The sequence below is a fragment of the Cannabis sativa genome, chromosome 9 (assembly GCF_029168945.1).
Source record: "Cannabis sativa cultivar Pink pepper isolate KNU-18-1 chromosome 9, ASM2916894v1, whole genome shotgun sequence".
In the NCBI taxonomy this organism is placed as follows: domain Eukaryota; kingdom Viridiplantae; phylum Streptophyta; class Magnoliopsida; order Rosales; family Cannabaceae; genus Cannabis; species Cannabis sativa.
The window spans coordinates 32,880,798-32,903,826 of NC_083609.1; the positions used below are offsets into that span (position 1 = coordinate 32,880,798).

General features: G+C 34.5%; 1 non-coding gene across 1 annotated transcript; it reads right to left on the reverse strand.

Annotated features, from left to right (window-relative positions):
- Nucleotides 1-6,893: 6,893 nt before the first annotated feature.
- LOC133031639 (small nucleolar RNA R71) lies at nucleotides 6,894-7,000 on the reverse strand. The gene has a single exon (XR_009684740.1). It is a non-coding gene; the product is annotated as a small nucleolar RNA R71 (small nucleolar RNA).
- Between the last annotated feature and the right edge of the window lie 16,029 nt (nucleotides 7,001-23,029).

Genomic DNA, 23,029 nt, shown 5'->3' on the forward strand with positions numbered 1-23,029 from the left:
TTGATAATTAATTATAATTATTAAATAATTAGATTTGACATTTATGTGGTTGAATGAGAAAATTGGCAATTTTGAAGAATGGGAAATTACGAATGATAAAATAGGAAAGTTGCAAAAGTGAGAGGCTTGTTTCCATTTTTCTATGGCCGGCCACTTTGCTTCCCTTTTATCATTTTATTTTTCATTTTTAAATGCCAAGTAATTCAACCTTAACCCTATGTGGTATTCTATAAATAGAAGGTAAAGGCTTCAATTTTGACAGAGAATTGTATCTCATTCTTTTCAGAGTGAATTCCTGAGCCAGCACTTTCCTCTCTCTTTTCTTCTCTGTTTTCGAAATCCCTTGAGTGAATGAGTAGTGCCCACACACATCAAGTGGTACCTCAATCATATTATGTAAGACTATGGAAAATCAGCATCAAAGAAGGAGAGAAAGAGATCCAAATTCAGATCTTGATAATGCTCTGCTACAGAAAGGAATCAAGGGCTAGAGATCTGAATGGAAGGAGTCATAATATTCCGCTGCACCCAATGTAATGTTTTCTTAAACTCTTATGATTTTATTTTCATTGTATTAGAATTCATATTAGGATGTTAATCAAACATACTTGTTAGTAAATCTAGATCCTGGTAAAAGATTTCCAACACATACATGTTCCCTTGATCTTCGAGGAAAAGATAACTGTCAAGCATCACCTTTGATAGTTGCCCATCTAATTAAGGATAAGTTCGCAACTGACGGCTCAGATTATTTGGCCTTTGATATAAGGAAAGATATGCACAAGAATTACGTGAGCCAAATGAGTTATGAAAAGGCTTGGAGGTGCAGAGAGAAGGCACTACACCTAGTTCGGGGTACACTTGAAGATTCATACTTGAAATTACCTTGTTACTTGCACATGCTACATTGGAGAAATCCAGGTACAATCACAGATTTTGTGGTAGAGGATGGTCGCTATAAGTATTATTTCTTCTTTCTAGGTCCTTATAGGCGTGGATTTAGGTTTTACTGACTTGTTGTATGCGTTGATGGGTCTTTCTTGAAGACTAGGTATGGTGGGCAAATATTGTGTTCAGTGGCACTAGATGCAGGTAGCTATATTTTCTGATAGCTTTCACTGTAGTTGACAGTGAAAGCCATAATTCTTGGACCTATTTTATGGGAAAATTGAAAAAAGTGATTGGTGATGTTGAGAACTTAGCCTTTGTGTCGGATAGGCATCAAACAAAGCATTGTTCATGCTTTGGAGATCGTGTTCCCTAATGCACACCACGGTGCATGCTATCACCACATTATTATGAACATCAACCACAAGTTCAAGACTGATGTCTTCACGAATCATATTTACACAAGTGCCTAGGGGTGTACGTCGGTCAGTTTGGTCAATTTATGTTATATTTTATTTAACCCAATGTAAAGATCGGGTCACAAAAATCTAAGTGTAACTTGCCCAATTAAGAAAAAAAAGTTTCAACCCGCCCAATGAATTAGTCAGTTTAGTCGGGTTAACCTATCCAAATCAAGCACTAATGTTTATTTTTTTTTTTCACATTCAATTGTTATATTTTAATTATTTTGATAATGAGATAAATATAAAGATTGAATATAAAGTTCAAACCATTCGCCATAAAAAATATATAATATATTAGTTTGAACTTTCTATTTTTTATAACTATGTATATAAATTATATGATATATAGATTATATATCATTAAAAAATATGTATATATATAAAAAAAACTCTCTTAATCGGGTTGGTTGGGTTAGTTCGTGTTGATTGGCCAGGTTGATATTATTTTTAACCCGCCTAATATAAAGATTGGGCGGACTATATTTTCGTTGAGTATGTTAGTTTGCATTTTTCGTCGGGTTATCTCGGTTTGGAGTTGTTCAGGTTGGGCGGTTTATAAAAATTTATGTACACCCCTACATGTTCCTACACGTATTTAAAATTAGAGTTTTACAGAGAATTTGAGAACATTTGGGCAATGAATGTTGCGGTTGCACAATATCATGAGGAAATTGGATTTGAAAAATGGGTTCAGTCGTACTTTCTACGGGTATATTACATAGTAATGACGAGTAACTGGGCTGAGAGCTTCAACAACACAACTAAGGACGCAAAAGGCTTTCCGATCACTGCTGCTATAGCATTCCTGAGGTCCAAAGTCCAACAGTGGTTTGCTACGCGAAAAGAAAAAACTGACAAGTGAACGAAGACCCTAGCACCAAAAATGAAGGAGGACTTGGCATTGAATTTTGAAAAATCTCGATAGTTGAATGTTGAGACATGTGGACCTTACACATTGCAAGTTCACCCTGGAGGAACAATTGAGACCGGTGGCGTAGTGGACTTGCACTTGCGGCTTGTTCCAAATCATGAAGTTTCCTTATCCTCATGCATGTGTTGCAGGTCAGCAATGAAGTATTAGCATGTATGCACTATGCTCGCCATATTACACAACATAATATTGGAGGAGCACATATGAAGGCAGAATTATGCCAGTTCGTGACGAGGATGATTGGGAATTTCCTGATGACATAAAGAACATGACAGTTGGAGTGCCTATTGAGAAGCAATTAGTAGGGCGACCTAAAAAAAAAATGGTTGGAAGAATTAAGTCAAACTGAACTGCTTGTAATGGTGAAATGATTATCATACCACAAAATTGAGGGAAGTGCGGTGCCAAGGAGCACAACAGAAGCACTTCCACCTACCAAGGTTAAAAATGAATTTTAAATTTTCGTATTGTGATTTGTTGTGTTATTATGTATTGTTATTGAATTCATGTTGGACTTTTTAAAACATTAAAATTTGTGGTATTTTATTTTTTAATAATTATTATAATTTGTGGCATAGCTGGAAGGCCTAAAATTGTTATGAAATAATACGCCACCATCAAACACTATCGGCCTATGTATCATCCACTATTGTCCTTTTACAAAAACATATGTTTAAAGGAAGAGGTTTCAATGGTTACATTTTTATTGTAACCATCATGGTTACATTTTTTTAAGCCATTGGATTATTATTAAATGGTTGTGATTAATTTGGAAATTAAATAAAAATAAATAATAAATAACTTGTAACCTGAAAGTGACCTAATCATTTATTTCCTTATAAAACTTTAATTAAGATTAATTATATTTTAAAATTAAATTAATTATAATTATTAATTAATTTTTTGCAATTTATTACTATATAAAGATCTTTTAGCAATTTATATTTTTATACTTAAATTATTTAAAATTTTATAGCAAAACTTTTTATAATTTAAAATTATACACATATAATTTCATAATTTAAATTTTATTATACTTGTAATCTTAATTTTAAAATTATTACACTTAATTATTTAATTTTTTTATTTAAATATTTAAAAAGTAAAAAATGAAATAAGTTGAAGGATTTTTTAGAAAAAAAAGGCTGCACTTGTTATCGATTGATTAGCTTGAGGCCTCATACTTAATTCATATAATTGTAACAAAATAATTAAATATCATTTAAAAATAATTAATTATTTGAAAATTTATTATAAGAAGAGAATTTTCATTTGTGTCAAAAGAAGTTTAATTTTTGTAAAAAAAAATAAATTTTATTGTAAATATTATAATTAAATGACTTAATTATTAAAATAATTCAAGTAAGGATTTAAATATAAATATTAATTGCTAAAAGAGGTCTTGTTAAATATTTAATTAATTATTTTAAGAAAATAGTTAATTATAATTAAATAATTCTAAAAAAGGAATGTCTACTATTTAATTAATTATTTTAAGAAAATAGTTAATTATAATTAATTAAATCTAAAAAAGGAAAGTCTACCTATTTGTAACCTGCTATTACAGGTTAAAAAAAAAATGTAACCATACGGTTACAATAAAAATGTAACCATTGAATAGTCACCCATGTTTAAAATAAAATAATTCATAAAATTTAAGTTCAATTTTTATGAACATAATCATACAAATAAATGAAACTAGTTACATTGTTATCTTAATAAATACATATGTGTAGATAGATAAATATATATAAGAAAAGAAACATAAAAGTTCATGCTAAATTTTAGTAAAACAAATCTACACACCACTCCTCTCTAAATTTCTTCATATTTTCATTGTTTACATTATCAAACGGAAGTTCTAGCATTTTATGCTCGATGTGCTCTATTACATAGATCTCGCAATCGCCACTGTATGAGACAATTAAAAATAATTAAAAAAGTATGCAAATTAAATCAAGTTAATTATTAAAAAATCAATTGTAATTCAGTTACCTTGATTCTGTTTGTCGTACAATCTTCCCGTCAATGACTTCTGAATTGAAATTTCTAACGTGGCACTCTAAGATTGTCGATTGAGGCATGACAATCATTTCATGATTCTTGAATAAGCTAGATTGCAGCAACAAAGTTGGGAATAACTTTTCCCACAATGTCAAGTCACTCTTCAATTCATGTGGGAGAATTGATCCAAGGCTCGATTCAAATATGGTCAGCATTCAACGATCAAGGTCTGCCTCTGAAGTCACCCAATGCTTTGCACTGTCAAAGAAGAGGGCCATATATATATATTCTGTCCTTATTCTTACAACTCTAAAAGTATTGGACATCATCCCCTCGAATCAAATCCAACATGTCGTCATCCCACTAAAAGTTAGAGTGGTCGTTACTGCTGGAAATATTTTACCAGGATCTAGATTTCCTAACAAGTATGTTTCATTAACATCCTAATATGAATTCTAAAAAAATGAAATAAACACATAAGGGTTTAAGAAAACCTTACATTAGGTGCAGCGGAATATAATGACTCCTTCCGCTCAGATCTCTAGCCCTTGATTCCTTTCTGTAGCAGAGCATCACCAAGATCTGGACCTGGATCTCTTTCTCTCCTTCCTTGATGCTGATTCTCCTTCTTGTTGATTGGATTCTTCACACTCTTACACACTAGGTAACTGTTAGGTTATAATTAACCTATGTTTTGGGTCTTTAAAGTTAGCATTATCTCGTCTATTGGTGTCTTTTGGAGCAGTTTTATGCTTGATTTTCATTATTTCAGGTTCCCGGGGTGTTAAAGTTCGAATTCAGTCAAATGGCGAAAAACTGGGACAAACTTGGAAAAAACTTGAAAATTCGGCTCCAGACGCATCAGTAGTCGCGACCTCCAGAGAGCCAGGTCGCGACCCTTTTTCCTGGTCGCGACCCTGGTCGCGACTTCGAGAATTGGCAGAAACTCGGTTTTTCGAGTTTTGCCTGTAGTCGCGACTTGGTACGGAAATCGCAGATTTGACCTAATTTTGATTTTTAGCTCAATTGGAGGCACACTTTTCATCCCTATATAAGGAATACGACACTGAAGGTAAAAGAAAGCAGAAATAGACCCAAATAGTGGATGCAAGTGGAGAGGAAGCTATCTTGAAGACCCGGAGCGATATCACCTTCTAGTTTCTTTCTTTTACCCTTAATTTCTTCTTTATGTTTTTTTTTTTGTTTCTGAATTAATCATGGATGTTTTTAGAGTTATGTTGAACTAAATTTCCCAATAAGGGAGGATGATGAATGTTGTTTAAGTTTATGCCTAGTTAATAAATAATTGCCATTCCTTCATCTTATGTGTGAATACTATCTATATTTGTGTTTAATTCCATGTGCAAGCTTGATCACCTTTTACATGTTTAATGATCTCAATTCGAAATCTGAAAAGTGAGAATTGAGAATGCTAAAATTTGGATAGTCTAGGTTTTGATGTCAAACGAAAGTATTTACATAGCTTCAGTGATGAAAAGATTATTGCTTAATGCTGATTTTGTGTTGATTTAATTAGGAAGTTAATTAGAGAGCATAAGATTTAGAACCTAAAAGATCTGAAAAGAGTTAGGTTAATTTATAATCTTTCATTCACATTGAGATAAGGATAGCAATTAGGTATTAACATTGGTAGCTTATCAACAGGATTCACCTCCCTAATCTCTCATCTTGATTAATCGTCGTTTATTTTCTTGTTAATTTTCTGAGTTATTTACTTTTAAATTGCAAAATTATTATTTTACCAAATAGAATCATAAGTATAGTTTAGTAGTACTTAATCCAATTCCCTGTGGTTCGACCTCACTTGCGTGAGATACTACTTGATTGCGTATACTTGCGTAGTAAACATAAAATTCGTAACAAGTTTTTGGCGTCGTTGATGGGGAATTGTTTAAAGATTAATATTACACAAAATTATACTAACTTCTACTTTGGTATATTTTCTCTTGCTGATTTTTCTAACCTTTTTCTCGCAATATTTTCGTGATCCATTTCAGGAATCCTAAGTGTATGCGCTGCAAGGACAAGCTGTCATATTACCAATTGATCCTGAAATCGAAAAAACTTGTAGGAGAAACCGAAAGAACAAGAGGCAAGAAGGAGTTTCAGCAACTGTTGAAACTTCAGAAATCATGGCTGCTAATGTGAATGCTAATGCTGCGAACAATGGAGGTAATAACATTAATAATGGTGGCGCCGTGGAAGATCAAGCTAATGGCCGTAGCTTGAGAGATTACATTCTCCCTACTCTGACGGGAGTGCAGTCATGTATCAGGCCACCGACAGTGGATGCGAACAACTTTGAGTTTAAACCTGCCATACTTCAAATGGTGCAGTCTTCAGTTCAGTGTGGTGGCCTCTCTTCTGAAGATCCTAACCTGCATCTCTCTAACTTCATGGAACTTTGTGAAACTTTTAAAGTTAATGGAGTTAGTGATGATGCCATTCGACTGAGACTGTTCCCATTCTCGCTCAGAGAACGAGCCAAGAGTTGGCTAAACTCCTTGCCACCCAACTCTATTGCCACCTGGAATGATCTGGCAACAAAATTCTTGTCAAAGTTCTTTCCTCCAGCCAAGTCTGCAAAGCTGAGAGGAGAAATCAACAACTTCTGCCAACAAGATAATGAATCTCTCCATGAGGCTTGGGAGAGGTTTAAAGATCTGATTAGAAAGTGCCCTCATCATGGCATAGAGAAGTGGATGCTGGTCCACAACTTCTACAACGGGTTAGTTGGTAACACTAGAACTCTAATAGATGCAGCAGTTGGTGGAGCTTTTATGAGAAAGAGTGCTAATGAGGCTTATGATCTATTGGAGGAGATGGCTCTAAACAATCAGCAGTGGCCAACTGAAAGGAGTCAATCTAAGAAAGTAGCTGGTGTGTTAGAGGTTGATGCCATCACAAAGTTGACAGCTCAGGTTGAGGCATTGACAAAGCTAATTGCAGGGCAAGCTAAACAAGCCCAAGTTGTTTGTGAGTTATGTGGAGGAAATCATCACTTTTCAGAGTGTCAAGCACATGTGGATGATTTTCCAATGGATGAAGCTAAAGCCATTGGAAATTTTTCGCAGAATAACAACAACAATTATGGGTTCAACCAGGGTAATAACCGAAGAAACAGTGGGTTCTATCAGCAACGAAATCAGAACCAGAATCAGAACCAACAGTTTAATCAGCAACAAGCCTCTGGTGGAAATTCTAGTTTGCAAACAGATTTACTGCTTCAATTCATGACTGAAACTAGATCTTCAATCAAAGACCTGCAAACTCAGATGGGCCAACTAGCAACTCAGGTAGCAACCCGTCCTCAAGGAAATTTGCCTAGTACAACTGAAGTTAATCCTAAGGAAAACTGCAATGCAATTACCCTGAGGAGCGGTAAGAAGTATGATGGGCTTGAATTGACACAACCAATTGATGTAAATAAGGAGATTAAAGTTCAACCAGTGCCAACCCCAACACCAACAGTAGAGAAGGCTAATGATAGCCCAGCACCACCACAACAGTCTCCACCAATCAGTATTGATCATCATGTAAAGATACCCTATCCTCAGAGACTCCGAAAGACAAATCTAGACAAGCAGTTCACAAAATTTCTAGAGGTCTTCAAAAGGCTACACATCAACATTCCTTTTGCTGAAGCCTTGGAACAAATGCCCCGTTATGTGAAGTTCATGAAGGAGATATTGTCTAAGAAGAGAAAATTGGAGGACTATGAAACAATGGCATTAACTGAGGAGTGTAGCGCCATTTTGCAAAAGAAACTACCGCCCAAGCTTAAAGATCCGGGTAGTTTCAATATTCCATGCTCTATAGGGGGTTCGGTGGAAACTAAAGCTCTATGTGATCTGGGAGCAAGCATTAATCTAATGCCATTGTCTGTCTTCAAAAGGCTAGGATTGGCAAAAGCAAAGCCTACAACAGTGACTTTACAACTGGCAGATCATTCTTTGAATCATCCTCGTGGGATAATTGAAGATGTACTGGTGAAGGTTGGTAAGTTTATCTTCCCTGTTGATTTCCTAATTCTTGATATGGAGGAAGATTAACCTATTCCCATTATTTTGGGAAGACCATTCTTAGCCACGGGCCGAGCATTAATAGATGTTCAAAGGGGGGAGTTAAAGTTGCGAGTGCGAGATGAAGAGGTCAATTTTAATGTTTTTGCCCCAACTGACATTCCTACCTGTTGCAAGATTGAGATGGTGAAGGGTTCTTTTGTCAAAGCTGATAAAAAGAAAGTAAAGCCTAAAGAGCAACTTCGAACGATTCAGCGTCGTTGGAAAAGATTGATGTGTGATAGTTCTGAAGGTGAGCTTACTCTTGTGCAAAACTCTGAAATCAACACTATTGGTGGTCAATTTTCTTCATTTAGTACGAGGGCTCTTTTGGATGAAAAGGGTCCACCCAACCCTTTCTAAGAGGGTCTTAGGTAAGTCTCTTCTCTCTGCATGTTATTGTATACATTGGGGACAATGTCATATTTAGTTTGGGGGGGGGGGGGAGACTTAAAAATTGGAGAGACTTAAAAAAATTTTAAATTCTACACTTTAATTTCTGCATTTTAATTTTCTGTTTTAGTTTTGTTTTAGTTAAGGAATGGCAATAAGCTTGACGATAATTGTATATTGCTGATTAGTGTGATGTGATCTGAAACTGTAAAATAACTGTGTGCTTGATTTTGTTAACTCTTTGGATTAGTTCGGATGTTTAGAAACCTGTGTTTTTCTACAAATACTCAATCTGTGAAAATTGTTATAATTGTTTTACTATGGTTTGTGGTAAGATTGACATGATAGCTTAAAACTTGCATGTTTATTCTTTTGAGGCGAAATCCTTGATAGTGTTCAATTGGAATATGACTTAGGCATATTGGATAGTTTGCGCCTTTCAAGCCTACCATAATAATGTTTATCCCTAGTTAACCCTATTGAGACTAAACCTGTTATGTTTTTCACCCATTGATCCGAAAAGAAATTTTTTTTAACCATACTATTGATTTTTCTTCACCATTATATGCAGGATATCATAAGCTAAGTAATTAGTTTGGGAGAGGAAAATATTTAGTGTGGGAAAATAGTTAGAGGGAGAAGAACTTGTAAGATTGAGAAGAGAAAAAATGTGTAATTCAATGTCACTGAAAAAAAAAATGAAATGATGATGAAATAGGAATGAAAAACGAAAAGAAAAAAAAACACAATACGAAGTAAGAATGTGTTTGAAAAAAAAAATTCAGTGATGTTGGGGAAATATTGGAGATATCTTCTCTCAATCCTGGAAAATTTGGGAACACTAGGGGGTTTTGAAAAAGAAAAGTAAAAAGCTTGTGGGTTCTGTTTATGTGCTTATGATATCTTGAGCCAAAATTGTCTTTTGTCTATCCTTGAATATCTGAGCCATACTACCTAAGCCTTGAAAAGACCTAATGATTCCAAAGAATACTTCAACATTAGTGGAGAAAGTTAAGCATGCAAGCTTATGAGTTATCGGGCTGTGGAACTGTTGGAAAGAGTAAAACTTTTATCACAATGTTTCACATTTGAATAAATTTTTACAGTTGTACATAGTGTTATAATTGAGCATCTGAGTTAATTGTTAGAGTTAGTAGGATCGAAAATCTAGTTTATGCAAGGAATAAAACAGAGCATGAGTCAGCAGCGTAGAAATTATCTGATAGCGTAGTTAGTTTTTTATCTTACTCGGGGGCGAGTAAAAATCTAGTTTGGGGGATCTTGTTAGGTTATAATTAGCCTATATTTCGGGTCTTTAAAGTTAGCATTATCTCGTCTATTGGTGTCTTTTGGAGCAGTTTTATGCTTGATTTTCATTATTTCAGGTTCCTGGGGTGTTAAAAGTCGAATTCAGTCAAATGGAAAAAAATTGGGACAAACTTGGAAAAAATTAGAAAATTCGGCTCCAGATGCATCAGTAGTCGCGACCTTCAGAGAGCCAGGTCGCGACCCTTTTTCCTGGTCGCGACCCTGGTCGCGACTTCGAGAATTGGCAGAAACTCGGTTTTTCGAGTTTTGCCTGTAGTCGCGACCAGCTTAAATGTTAGTCGCGACTTGGTACGGAAATCGCAGATTTGACCTAATTTTGATTTTTAGCTCAATTGGAGGCACACTTCTCATCCCTATATAAGGAATACAACACTGAAGGTCAAAGAAAGCAGAAGTAGACCCAAATAGTGGATGCAAGTGGAGAGGAAGCTATCTTGAAGACCCGGAGCGATATCACCTTCTAGTTTCTTTCTTTTACCCTTAATTTCTTCTTTATGTTTGTTTTTGTTTCTGAATTAATCATGGATGTTTTTAGAGTTATGTTGAACTAAATTTCCCAATAAGGGAGGATGATAAATGTTGTTTAAGTTTATGCCTAGTTAATAAATAATTGTCATTCCTTCATCTTATGTGTGAATACTATCTATATTTGTGTTTAATTCCATGTGCAAGCTTGATCACCTTTTACATGTTTAATGATCTCAATTCAAAATCTGAAAAGTGAGAATTGAGAAAGCTAAAATTTGGATAGTCTAGGTTTTGATGTGAAACGAAAGTATTTACATAGCCTCAGTGATGAAAAGATTATTGCTTAATGCTGATTTTGTGTTGATTTAATTAAGAAGTTAATTAGAGAACATAAGATTTAGAACCTAAAAGATTTGAAAAGAGTTAGGTTAATTTATAATTTGTCATTCACATTGAGATAAGGATAGCAATTAGGTATTAACATTGGTAGCTTATCAATAGGATTCACCTCCCTAATCTCTCATCTTGATTAATCGTCGTTTATTTTCTTGTTAATTTTCTGAGTTATTTACTTTTAAATTGCAAAATTATTATTTTACCAAATAGAATCATAAGTATAGTTTAGTAGTACTTAATCCAATTCCCTGTGGTTCGACCTCACTTGCATGAGATACTACTTGATTGCGTATACTTGCGTAGTAAACATAAAATTCGTAATAATAACCACCTAGGTTTAGGTTAGAATTATTTGGCATTAAAATAATAGAAAAATAAATGGTAATTTCTTAGTTTGGCCGGCCATAGGATGTGGATTGGGCCCCACTTTACAATTTTGCCATTTTGTCATTTTTCCATCCCATTTTCTCAAAAACGCCAATTTTCCAATTTAACCACTTAAATGCCAATTCTAATTATTAATAACTAAAAATTAATTATTAAATAATATTGTCATTTAATATATTTATTAATTAGACATATAAAGTCTCTTAATTAACAAATAAAACCTAGAATCTTTTTTCTTCACAGTTTTGCCCTTGCTTAGTGAAAATTCATAAACTAGACATAGTCTAACTTTAGAATTATAATTGATTAATTAAAATCAATTAATTGAGTCTTACAAGCAGGATGGTCTCAACTAGTATGGCGACCATGGGCCTATATAACCGAGCTTCCAATAAGCAGATCAAGAATTTACCAAGTAAATCCACTAACTTATTAATTCCTTGTTGAATCCACGCATAGAACTTAGAATTGCACTCTCAGTCATATAGAACGCTCTATATGTTCCACGATATAGATAAACTATTAATTATCCATTGTTATAATCGTAATTTGATCAATGATCCTCTAATAGATGACCTACATTGCATAGGGATAAAATTACCGTTACACCCTTTCAATGTATTTTATCCTTAAAACACTTAGCTCAGTATAAATGATATTTCAACGAAGTGAAATGAGTACTCAACCATTTATCTCTATTTATCCAAGCTCGAAGGAAATCATTGTTTCACTTCTAAATACCTATAGAAGTTATAGATTCCATTTCTATGTTTAGCGCTCCCACTCAATTATACTATCATGTTCCCGAAATGTACGTATCACCCTGACCGAAAAGTAGGCTTAACTAACAAAACAAAGAACATGTATAATACTCTTGAGATCGAACCTAATCATATCAGAATTAAGATTATTTGATCTAGGATCAACTAGGTGATATTGAATTGAATAGATATTACGGTAAATTTAACATATCTAATCAAAGTTCAATATCGGTCCCTTCCAATGTATACTCCATACATCCCATACTGGTAAACTTTGCCAATGCCCTAGAAAGGACATACCACTTATCCAAGGTGTAAGTATACCTATCGCTGATTATCATGCCAATCTAAATCCAGTGAAATGACAAATCAGGGAATTAAACTTTCGAACATATTATCATGATTATATTCCACTTTGCTGACAACACTATAATCATTAACAAATACATATGTTCTGAACTTAATAGAATTTATACATTATATATATAATCATGAAATAAATCATGTGAACCATGCAACATAAAATGTTATTTCTGATCTTTATTAACTAGTATATCTGATTATATTGAAATGGGTTTTATTTAGGGCACAAAACCCAGCAATTACCCGCAGCTTTCTGTTGGATATATTTTACCAGGATCTAGATTTACTACCATGTATGTTTCATTAACATTCTAATATGAATTCTAAAACAATGAAAATAAACACATATAAAGTTTAGTAAACCTTACATTGGGTGCAGCGGAATATAATGACTCCTTCCGTTCAGATCTCTAGCCCTTGATTCCTTTCTGTAGCAGAGCATCACCAAGATCTGAACCTGGATCTCTTTCTCTCCTTCCTTTGATGCTGATTCTCCTTCTTGTTGTTTGGAATCTCCTACAGTCTTACACACTATGATTGAGATACCACTTGATGTGTGTGGGCACTCACTCATTCACTCAAGGTTCGAAAAATTGAAGAGGAAAAGAGAAGAAGAAGTGGCGGCTAGGGTAAATAGAAAGAGGCTCAGTTTTCATCTGACAAAGTTTACAAAAGTTAAGTGTGATTGAGAGCCATCACTATATATTTATAGGTAACCACCTAGGTTTAGGTTAGAATTATTTGGCATTAAAATAATGAAAAAATAAATTGTAAAATACACTAAGTGTGGCCGGCCATGGATTGTGGATTGGGCCCACTTTGCAATTTTGCCATTTTGTCATTTTTCCATCCCATATTCTCAAAAACGCCATTTTTCCAATTTAACCATTTAAATGCCAATTCTAATTATTTAATAACTAAAAATTAATTATTAAATAATATTGTCATTTAATATATTTATTAATTAGACATATAAAGTCTCTTAATTAACAAATAAACCTAGAATCTCTTTTCTTTACAATTTTGCCCTTGCTTAGTGAAAATTCATAAACTAGACATAGTCTAACTTTAGAATTATAATTGATTAATCAAAATCAATTAACTGAGTCTTACAAGCAGTGTGTCTCAACTAGTATGGGGACCATGGGTCTATATATCCGAGCTTCCAATAAGCAGATCAAGAATTTATATCTTAAATTCACTGACTTATTAATTCTTCGTTGAATCCACGCATAGAACTTAGAATTGGACTCTCAGTATATAGAACGCTCTATATATTCCACGATATAGATACGTCACTAGTTATCCATTGTTATAATCCTAATTTGATCAATGATCCTCTATATAGATGATCTACACTGTAAAGGGTTTAGATTACCGTAACACCCTACAATGTATTTTATCCTTAAAACACTTAACCCCGTATAAATGATATTTCAGCTAAGTGAAATGAGTACTCCATCATTTATTTTCGTTTGGTCAAGCTCGAAGGAAATCATCCTTTACTTTCTATTTGTCAGATAGAAGCTATAGGTTCCATATTTATGTTAGCGTTCCCACTCAATCGCACTATCATGTTCCCAAAATGTACGTATCACTCTGACCCAAAAGTAGGCTTAACTAAAAAATCAAAGAACATGTATAATACTCTTGAGATCGAACCTAAACATATCAGGATTAAGATCATTTGATCTAGGATCAACAGGTGATATTGAATTGAATAGATATTACGATAAATTTAATATATCTAATCAAAGTTCAATATCGGTCCCTTCCGATGTATACTCCATACATCTGATATTGGTAAACTTTGTCAATGCCCTGGAAAGGACATAACACTTATCCAAGGTGTAAGAATACCTATCGCTGATTATCATGTCAGTCTAAATCCAGTGAACTGACAAATTAAGAAATAAACTTTCAAACATATAATTAAGATTATATTCCACTGTGTTGACAACACTATAATCATTAACAAATTCATATGTTCTGGACTTAAATAGAATTCATACATTATATATATAATCATGAAATAAATCATGTGAACCATGCAACATAAAAATGTTATTTCTGCTCTTTATTAACTAATAAATCTGATTATATTGAAATGGGTTTTATTTAAGGCACAAAACCCAACACTTTCCACCGACCAATAATTCCTAATGGAAAATGTGAGGCATGATGACACATGTATTTGGATACACCTCTGAATAAAAGTATTGTCCTCATCAAATGAAATGTCGCATCTAAATGCTAAAACATAAAAATAAATATGTTAGTGATTAAATAAATGTTAGACAAAGTCTTTAAAAACCAAAGACGTAAAAATTCTTAAAAACTTACCTCGTCTCCAAGCCATGTTTTCAGAGTATGTAGTTGGAGGAACCAAGCCGAATCGTGTTGTTTGATTTTGTGTCCTAAATAAAACTCATTTCAATATAATCAGATTTACTAATTAATAAAAGATCAGAAGTCACTTTTATGTTGCATGGTTCACATGATTTATTTCATGATTATATTTAATGTATAAATTCTACTAAGTACAGAACATATAAAAATATGTATATATATATTTGTTCATGATTATAGTGTCGTCAGCAGAGTGAAATATAATCATGATTATATATTCAAAAGTTTAATTCCCATGATTTGTCAGTTCACTGGATTTAGACTGGCATGATAATCAGCGATAACGTATACTTACACCTTGGATAAGTGTTATGTCCTTTCCAGAGCATTGGCAATGTTTATCAGTATCAGATATATGGAGTATACATTGGAAGAGACCGATATTGATCTTGAAAAATATATCATAAACTTATCGTTATATCTTTCTAAGTCAATATCAATAGTTGATCTTAGGTCTATGGATCATAATCCTGATATGGTTAGGGCTTAGTTGTATTATTTATGTTCTTCAAGTTGTTGGTGGATGCTAACCAATGGTTTTAGCAGATATATACATCTTGAGGACATGGTAGTTCAATTGAGTGGGAGCGCTATGTTGGGTTTTATGCCCTAAATAAAACTCATTTCAATATAATCAGATTTACTTATTAATATAGATCAGAAATAACATTTAATGTTGCATGGTTCACATGATTTATTTCATGATTATATGTACATAATGTATAGATTCATCTGAAACCCTTTTCACATACTTGATCCTGTTTATTGTGCCGTCAACACATTGGAAAGTAAACATGACTATGTGAATAAAGTTTCCTAGATTTATCAGACACAGGGTTTTACTGATATGATAATCTACAACAAGAGTTTACTTGTATTTGGAGAAATACTATGTTCTTTCCAGAACATTGGTTAAAGTAAAGCTCAGGTTGGATGCATGGAGTATGCATCGGAAGGGACCGATATTGAACTTTGACTTAGATTTAATTAAACTTACCGTAAAATCTATTCAAGTCAGTATCGCCTAGTTGATCCTAGATCAAATGATCTTAATCCTGTTATGATTAGGCTCAATCTTGAAAGGCTATTCGTGTTCCTTGAATTGTTAGTTAAGCCTACTTTTAGGTCAGGGTGATACGTACTTTTTGGGAGCACGGTAGTGCAATTGAGTGGGAGCGCTAGCATAAACATGGAATCTATAGCTTCTATCTGGCGAATAGTAAGCAAAGGATGATCTCCTTCGATCTTGACCAAACGAAAATAAATGGTGGAGATCTCATTTCACATAAGCTGAAATATCATTTATACGGGGTCAAGTGTTTTAAGGATAAAATACATAGTAGGGTGTTACGGTAATTTAATCCCTTTACTGTGTAGATCATTCATATAGAGGATAATTGATCACATTAGGATTATAACAATGGGTAACTAATGATGTGTCTATATGGTGGAACATATAGAGCATTCTATATACTGAGAGTGCAATTCTAAGTTCTATGCGTGGATTGAACGAAGAATTAATTAGTTAGTGAATTTTAGTCCTGAATTCTTGATCTACTTATTGGAAGCTCGGTTATATAGACCCATGGTCCCCCCACTAGTTGAGATAATATTGCTTGTAAAACTCATGTAATTGGTTTTGATTAATCAATTATAATTCTCAAATTAGACTGTAATACCCTAACTACCATAGGCGTATTATGTGATTTTTAAACGTACTGTGCAGCTCGTTGCTAATCAACAAGGTTTATGGAAAAACGTGATTAATTAAAATTTTGCTTTTTAATTAAACTTATAAAACAATATTACAAAAGACTCGGGATCCCGATTATAAAATTATTTACAAAAGATTTAACTGTTTAACTGATACACAAAATAAAGGTCGTCTAACGACCAGTTACAAAAATCAGCCTCGCTGTCCCGATGATCGTACGCTCCAGGCCTAACCGCCCCGACATGTACAATCTTCACAAGCTCGGTCACGGCCCATCAGCTTTAGCCTTGCCTTTACCTACACATAAACGTAAAACTGTGAGTCGACAGATTCAGTAAGAAAAGCATAATAATACTCATACATAATTCTAACTGCCGTGTCCAACACGATACTGAGTCCCGCTACTGCCGTGTCCAACACGGTACTGAGCCACTACTGCCATGTCCAACATGGTACTGAGTTTTGAACGTTCACAGGGACGGTACTATTGACAAGTATCCTCCTGATCGGTCGAACCGGTCATACTCCGGCTGCTGGTCATACTCCAGCCTGTACCGACGGGATAGGTCAATAGCACGGAACCACCAACCAAATGTTAGCCTGATCGGTCGAACCGGTCATACTCCGACTGCTGGTCATACTCCAGCCTGTACCGACGTGACAGGGTTGGATGGTTCGAAGCCAATATACATAACTAATGTAATCTAACAGGCTTCCTACATGCACGCTAAACATGTAATCTACATATGCATACTGTTATACTAATCTTACTTGGATTCCGAATTCAGGTGTGTAGGTCAACTCGTGTGGAACTTTAGCTGAGCGGCGGATTACTGGCTCCTAAACCATAAAAATCACAACGCTATAAGTGACACGCTAAATCACTTCCCGGGGACTTAAACTAGGAACTAAAAGTTTCCCTATCGATAAAAAGCATGGCAATACCCCTTAAAACATAAAAACGAGGAAAAACACGGGTTCAGAAAATTCCCCAACCGGCAGACCGGTTGCCCAACCGAATTCGGTTACGGGAATTTTAGCCCATCCGAATTCCGGATGCACAACCGGAATTCGGTTCCTCGCGAACGAACTTCAAAAATTCATATCTCAACCAATTCAACCCCAAATTGATTCAAACTTTCCAGACCTGCTCTAGATACCCCAAAGAACATAACGAAGCATCAAACCTACCCAGAAACCACAGATACAAAATTTGCCATTAAAGCTCAAGCTTTGAGTTCTAAACTCAAATTTGAGCAAAACCCTCTATCATGCATTCAAACTAGCTAGAATCTACTTAAACCAACATAATTAAGCCTCTGCAAACAACTAAAAACATCCAGCAACCATACAGCAACAAATCACACCATTTCTTTCAAAAATCATAACTTTTTCACATAAAAATCTAACCAACTAGAACAAGAAACTCAAGCATGCAATTCAACTTAATTAAACATAATTAATTCAACATTTTAGTCATAAAAACAACAACAATAACCAGCAGCAGCAACATCATCAAAAAGCATGCATTTCACTCACAATTTCATCATTTTTTCATAATTTTAAAGAAGAAATCAAGAGAAGCTAACCTAGCTTGGAAAATGCTTAGATTTGGATGAGAATTCACTTGAAAAATTAGAGCAAAACCCAGCTCCAAGCACCCACATGCACAGCCGAGAGAGAGAGAGGAAAAGGGAGAGAGGGAGTTTGAAAATTTCTAACTTTTTCTTCTAAGTGTAATTTTGCAAAAATGAGGAAATGAATAAATGAATCAAAAGCCACTTAATATTTCATTTCAGCCAATAATATAATAAAATAAACAATTAAATTCAAAGAATCAATCCACTAAAAGACAAAAAGTCATTGGGGCAAAAAGACCATTTTGCCCCTCCATACTAAAATCACATAAAAATCACTAAAGGGGTATTTTTGGGAAATTCTAAATTCCCGGCCATTCCCGACATTCCCAATGTCTAAAAACCCGTCCCAAACTAATAACATGCTAAGTTGTGATTTCTACTGAGCCAAACGCCGAGTTCCAAAATACCGGGCACCGGAAATGCAAAATATGAAAACTACTGAATAACATAACCATGCATTTCTGAATTCCATAAATAACAGTAATAAATTATTTAAATAGCTATAAATAATTTCATAATTAATCATAAACAACTGCTAATTTCCAAATTAACTAAGCGGGCTTTACAACTATCCCCCCCTTAAAAGGATTTCGTCCCCGAAATCTAACCTGAATAACTCTGGATATTGAGCTCTCATATCTGACTCTAGCTCCCAGGTGGCTTCCTCCACCTTGCTGTTTCTCCAGAGAACCTTGACCAATGCTATGGTCTTATTCCGAAGGACTTTATCCTTTCTATCTAGGATCTGCACTGGCTGTTCCTCATAAGTCATGTCTGGCTGTAGCTCAAGGCTCTCATAACTGAGTATATGAGAGGGATCTGAAACGTATTTTCTCAACATCGAGACATGGAATACGTTGTGAACTGCTGATAAGGCTGGAGGCAATGCTAACCGATATGCCACTTGACCTATCTTCTCGAGAATCTCGAAAGGTCCTGTAAATCAAGGGCATAACTTGCCTCTTTTCCCGAAACATTTAATCCCCTTCATCAGAGATACCCATAAAAACACATGTTCCCCTACTTGGAACTCAACATCTCTGCGTTTCGAATCTGCGTAACTCTTCTGTCTGCTCTGTGAGGCAATCATTCTAGCTTTTATCTTCTCTATTGCCTCATTTGTCCGCTGCACTGACTCTGGACCTAGGTATTTCCTCTCCCCTGTCTCATCCCAGTGGATAGGGGATCTACATTTCCTACCGTATAACAGTTCATAGGGAGCCATCCCTATCGTACTCTGATAACTGTTGTTGTAAGAAAATTCTATCAACGGTAGATATTTATTCCATGAGCCTTCAAAGTCCATAACACAGGCTCTCAACATGTCCTCCAATATCTGAATTGTCCTTTCGGACTGACCATCTGTCTGAGGATGGAATGATGTACTAAATTTCAGCTTTGTACGCATTGCCCGTTGCAAACTTTGCCAAAATTTGGAGGTGAACTTCGGATCCCTGTTCGAAACTATCGACTTCGGTACCCCGTGAAGTCTCACTATCTCTCTGACATACAACTCTGCCAACTGATCCACTGTAAATGTTGTTCTAACCGGCAGAAAATGAGAAGATTTCGTAAATCGATCCACCACTACCGAGATGGAATCAAATAATCCCGTGGTCCTAGGTAACCCGACCACAAAATCCATCGTAATATCCTCCCATTTCCATTCTGGTAGGGTTAGAGGCTGCAACAACCCTGCTGGTCTCTGATGTTCAGCCTTAATCTGCTGACAAGTTAGGCATCTCGATACGAATTCTACCAAATTCTTCTTCATACCGTTCCACCAGAAGTACGGTTTCAAATCTTGGTACATCTTGGTGGTGCCGGGATGCAGAGAATGTTGGGTTTTATGCCCTAAATAAAACTCATTTCAATATAATCAGATTTACTTATTAATATAGATCAGAAATAACATTTAATGTTGCATGGTTCACATGATTTATTTCATGATTATATGTACATAATGTATAGATTCATCTGAAACCCTTTACACATACTTGATCCTGTTTATTGTGCTGTCAACACATTGGAAAGTAAACATGACTATGGGAAGAAAGTTTCCTAGATTTATCAGACATAGGGTTTTGCGATATGATAATCTACAAATGTGAGTTTACTTGCATTTGGAGAAGTGCTATGTTCTTTCCAGAGCATTGGTTAAAGTAAAGCTCAGGTTGGATGCATGGAGTATGCATCGGAAGGGACCGATATTGAACTTTGACTTAGATTTATTAAACTTACCGTAATATCTATTCAAGTCAATATCGCCTAGTTGATCCTAGATCAAATGATCTTAATCCTGATATGATTAGGCTCAATCTCGAGAGGCTATTCGTGTTCTTTGATTTGTTAGTTAAGCCTACTTTTAGGTCAGGGTGATACGACCATTTTGGGAACACGGTAGTGCAATTGAGTGGGAGCGCTAGCATAAACATGGAATCTATAGCTTCTATCTGGCGAATAGTAAGCAAAGGATGATCTCCTTCGAGCTTGACCAAACGAACATAAATGGTGGAGTACTCATTTCACATAAGCTGAAATATCATTTATACGGGGTCAAGTGTTTTAAGGAATAAATACATTGTAGGGTGTAACGGTAATTTAATCCCTTTACAGTGTAGATCATTCATATAGAGGATCATTGATCACATTAGGATTATAACAATGGATAACTAATGATGTGTCTATATGGTGGAACATATAGAGCATTCTATATACTGAGAGTGCAATTCTATGTTCTATGCGTGGATTCAACGAAGAATTAATAAGTTAGTGAATTTTAGTGCTAAATTCTTGATCTACTTATTGGAAGCTCGGTTATATAGACCCATGGTCCCCCCACTAGTTGAGATAATATTGCTTGTAAGACTCATGTAATTGGTTTTGATTAATCAATTATAATTCTCAAATTAGACTATGTCTATTTGTGAATTTTTCACTAAGTAAGGGCGAAATTGTAAAGAAAGAGTTTTAGGGGCATATTTGTTAATTATGATACTTTGTATGGTTCAATTAATAAATATGATAAATGACAATATTATTTAATAATTATTTATAGTTATTAAATAGTTAGAATTGGCATTTAAATGGTTGAATTAGAAAATTGGCGTTTTTGAGAAAATCAGATGCAGAAAAGATAAAACTGCAAAATTGCAAAAAGTGAGGCCCAAATCCACCTTGCATGGTCGGCCACTTTTGTAGGGTTTTCCCTATGATATTTTCATTATTTTAATGCCAAATAATTCAAACCTAACCCTAGTGGAATGCTATAAATAGATAGTGAAGGCTTCAGGAAAATTACACTTAAATTTTCTATTTTTCCTTCAAAGAAAAACCTGAGCCTTTCTCTCTCCCTATCTTTAGCTGCCACTTCTTCTTTCTCTTCCTTAGAATTTCGAAATCCTTAGTGTATGAGTAGTGCCCACACACATCAAGTGATACCTCAATCATAGTGAGGAAGATCGTGAAGAAAGATCATCAGCAAAGGAGTTTCAGCATCAAAGATTCAGAGAAAGAGATCAAGGTTCAGATATTGATAATGCTCTGCTACAGAAAGGAATCAAGGGCTAGATATCTGAACGGAATGAGTCATTATATTCCGCTGCACCCAATGTAAGGTTTCCTAAACTTTATATGTGTTTATTTCATCGTTTTAGAAAGTTCATATTTAGGATGTTAATAAACATACTTGTGAGTAGATCTAAGATCCTGGTAAAATAATTTCCAACAACTGGCCTCAGAGCCATGGTAATTGATTTACTTGCAATAAATTTGGACTTTAAAACGATTGTTTGTATGTTCTTTGGATGGTATCATGTTGTATTGAGTGTTATTTTGATGATTGATTGATGTTTGTGAAATTTTCATGAAAAATAATTGCGATTTTATCTCTGGAATTATTTTTATTGGATAGTATGGAAAAAATTAAGCAAGTTAGCCTTTTACAGAACTTAATTTGGATTTTATTTGAATTAGTTATGATTTTTGGAAGATTTGAAAAAATCGGGGGGTACATCTTGATATTTTCCTGCGATCGCAAATCTGTCCGTACAGTTTCGAAATTTTTTGTTTTTCTTCAATTTTTCATGCTTTTTCATGGAATTAACTTCCAATTTTTTGTATAGTTTTGTATTTATATTATTACTATTCCTAATTCAATTCTAATTATCATTTTGAATTAATTTAATATTTTTTTAATTTAATTCAAGATATTAGTGTAATTTGAATTTGAATAGAATTAGTATCTATCTTCTTGCTTAAAAATATATCTTATTTTTAAATTTGATTATATTTTTTTTAAAATTAAAGGTCAGATTTTATAAGATATTTATAAAATCCTTTAAGATATTTTTAAGATATCTTATCTTTTAAGATATTTTAATTATATCTTATCTTTTAAGATTTTTTTTAAATCTTTTTAGATATTTTGACCTTATTTAAATTTAAAATAAGATATTTATTGTTGCTCCAAAATGTGCCCAAAATACGTGGACCAGTCAAGAGGGGACACGTGGATCAGATAACTTGGAAAGATTTGCTAAGTCTTTTTATGCCACCAGGAAGCGCTATTAGCATGGGTCCCGGAGGAGACATCCGGAGTACAAGTTACTCTTGGAAGCTAGTATAGCGTAAAGGCCCTCCGGGATGTGTCAGGTCTCTCCCGAGAAATCAAGTCGCATTTAATGCTGCATGGGAGGAAGCGTGTTGGGACTGTAACACGCAATAAAGTCTGACGGCACAACCCCCGAACAGCAGCGCTACAGTAATGATCATTTAAGTCTAGCGACGGCTACTCTGCGA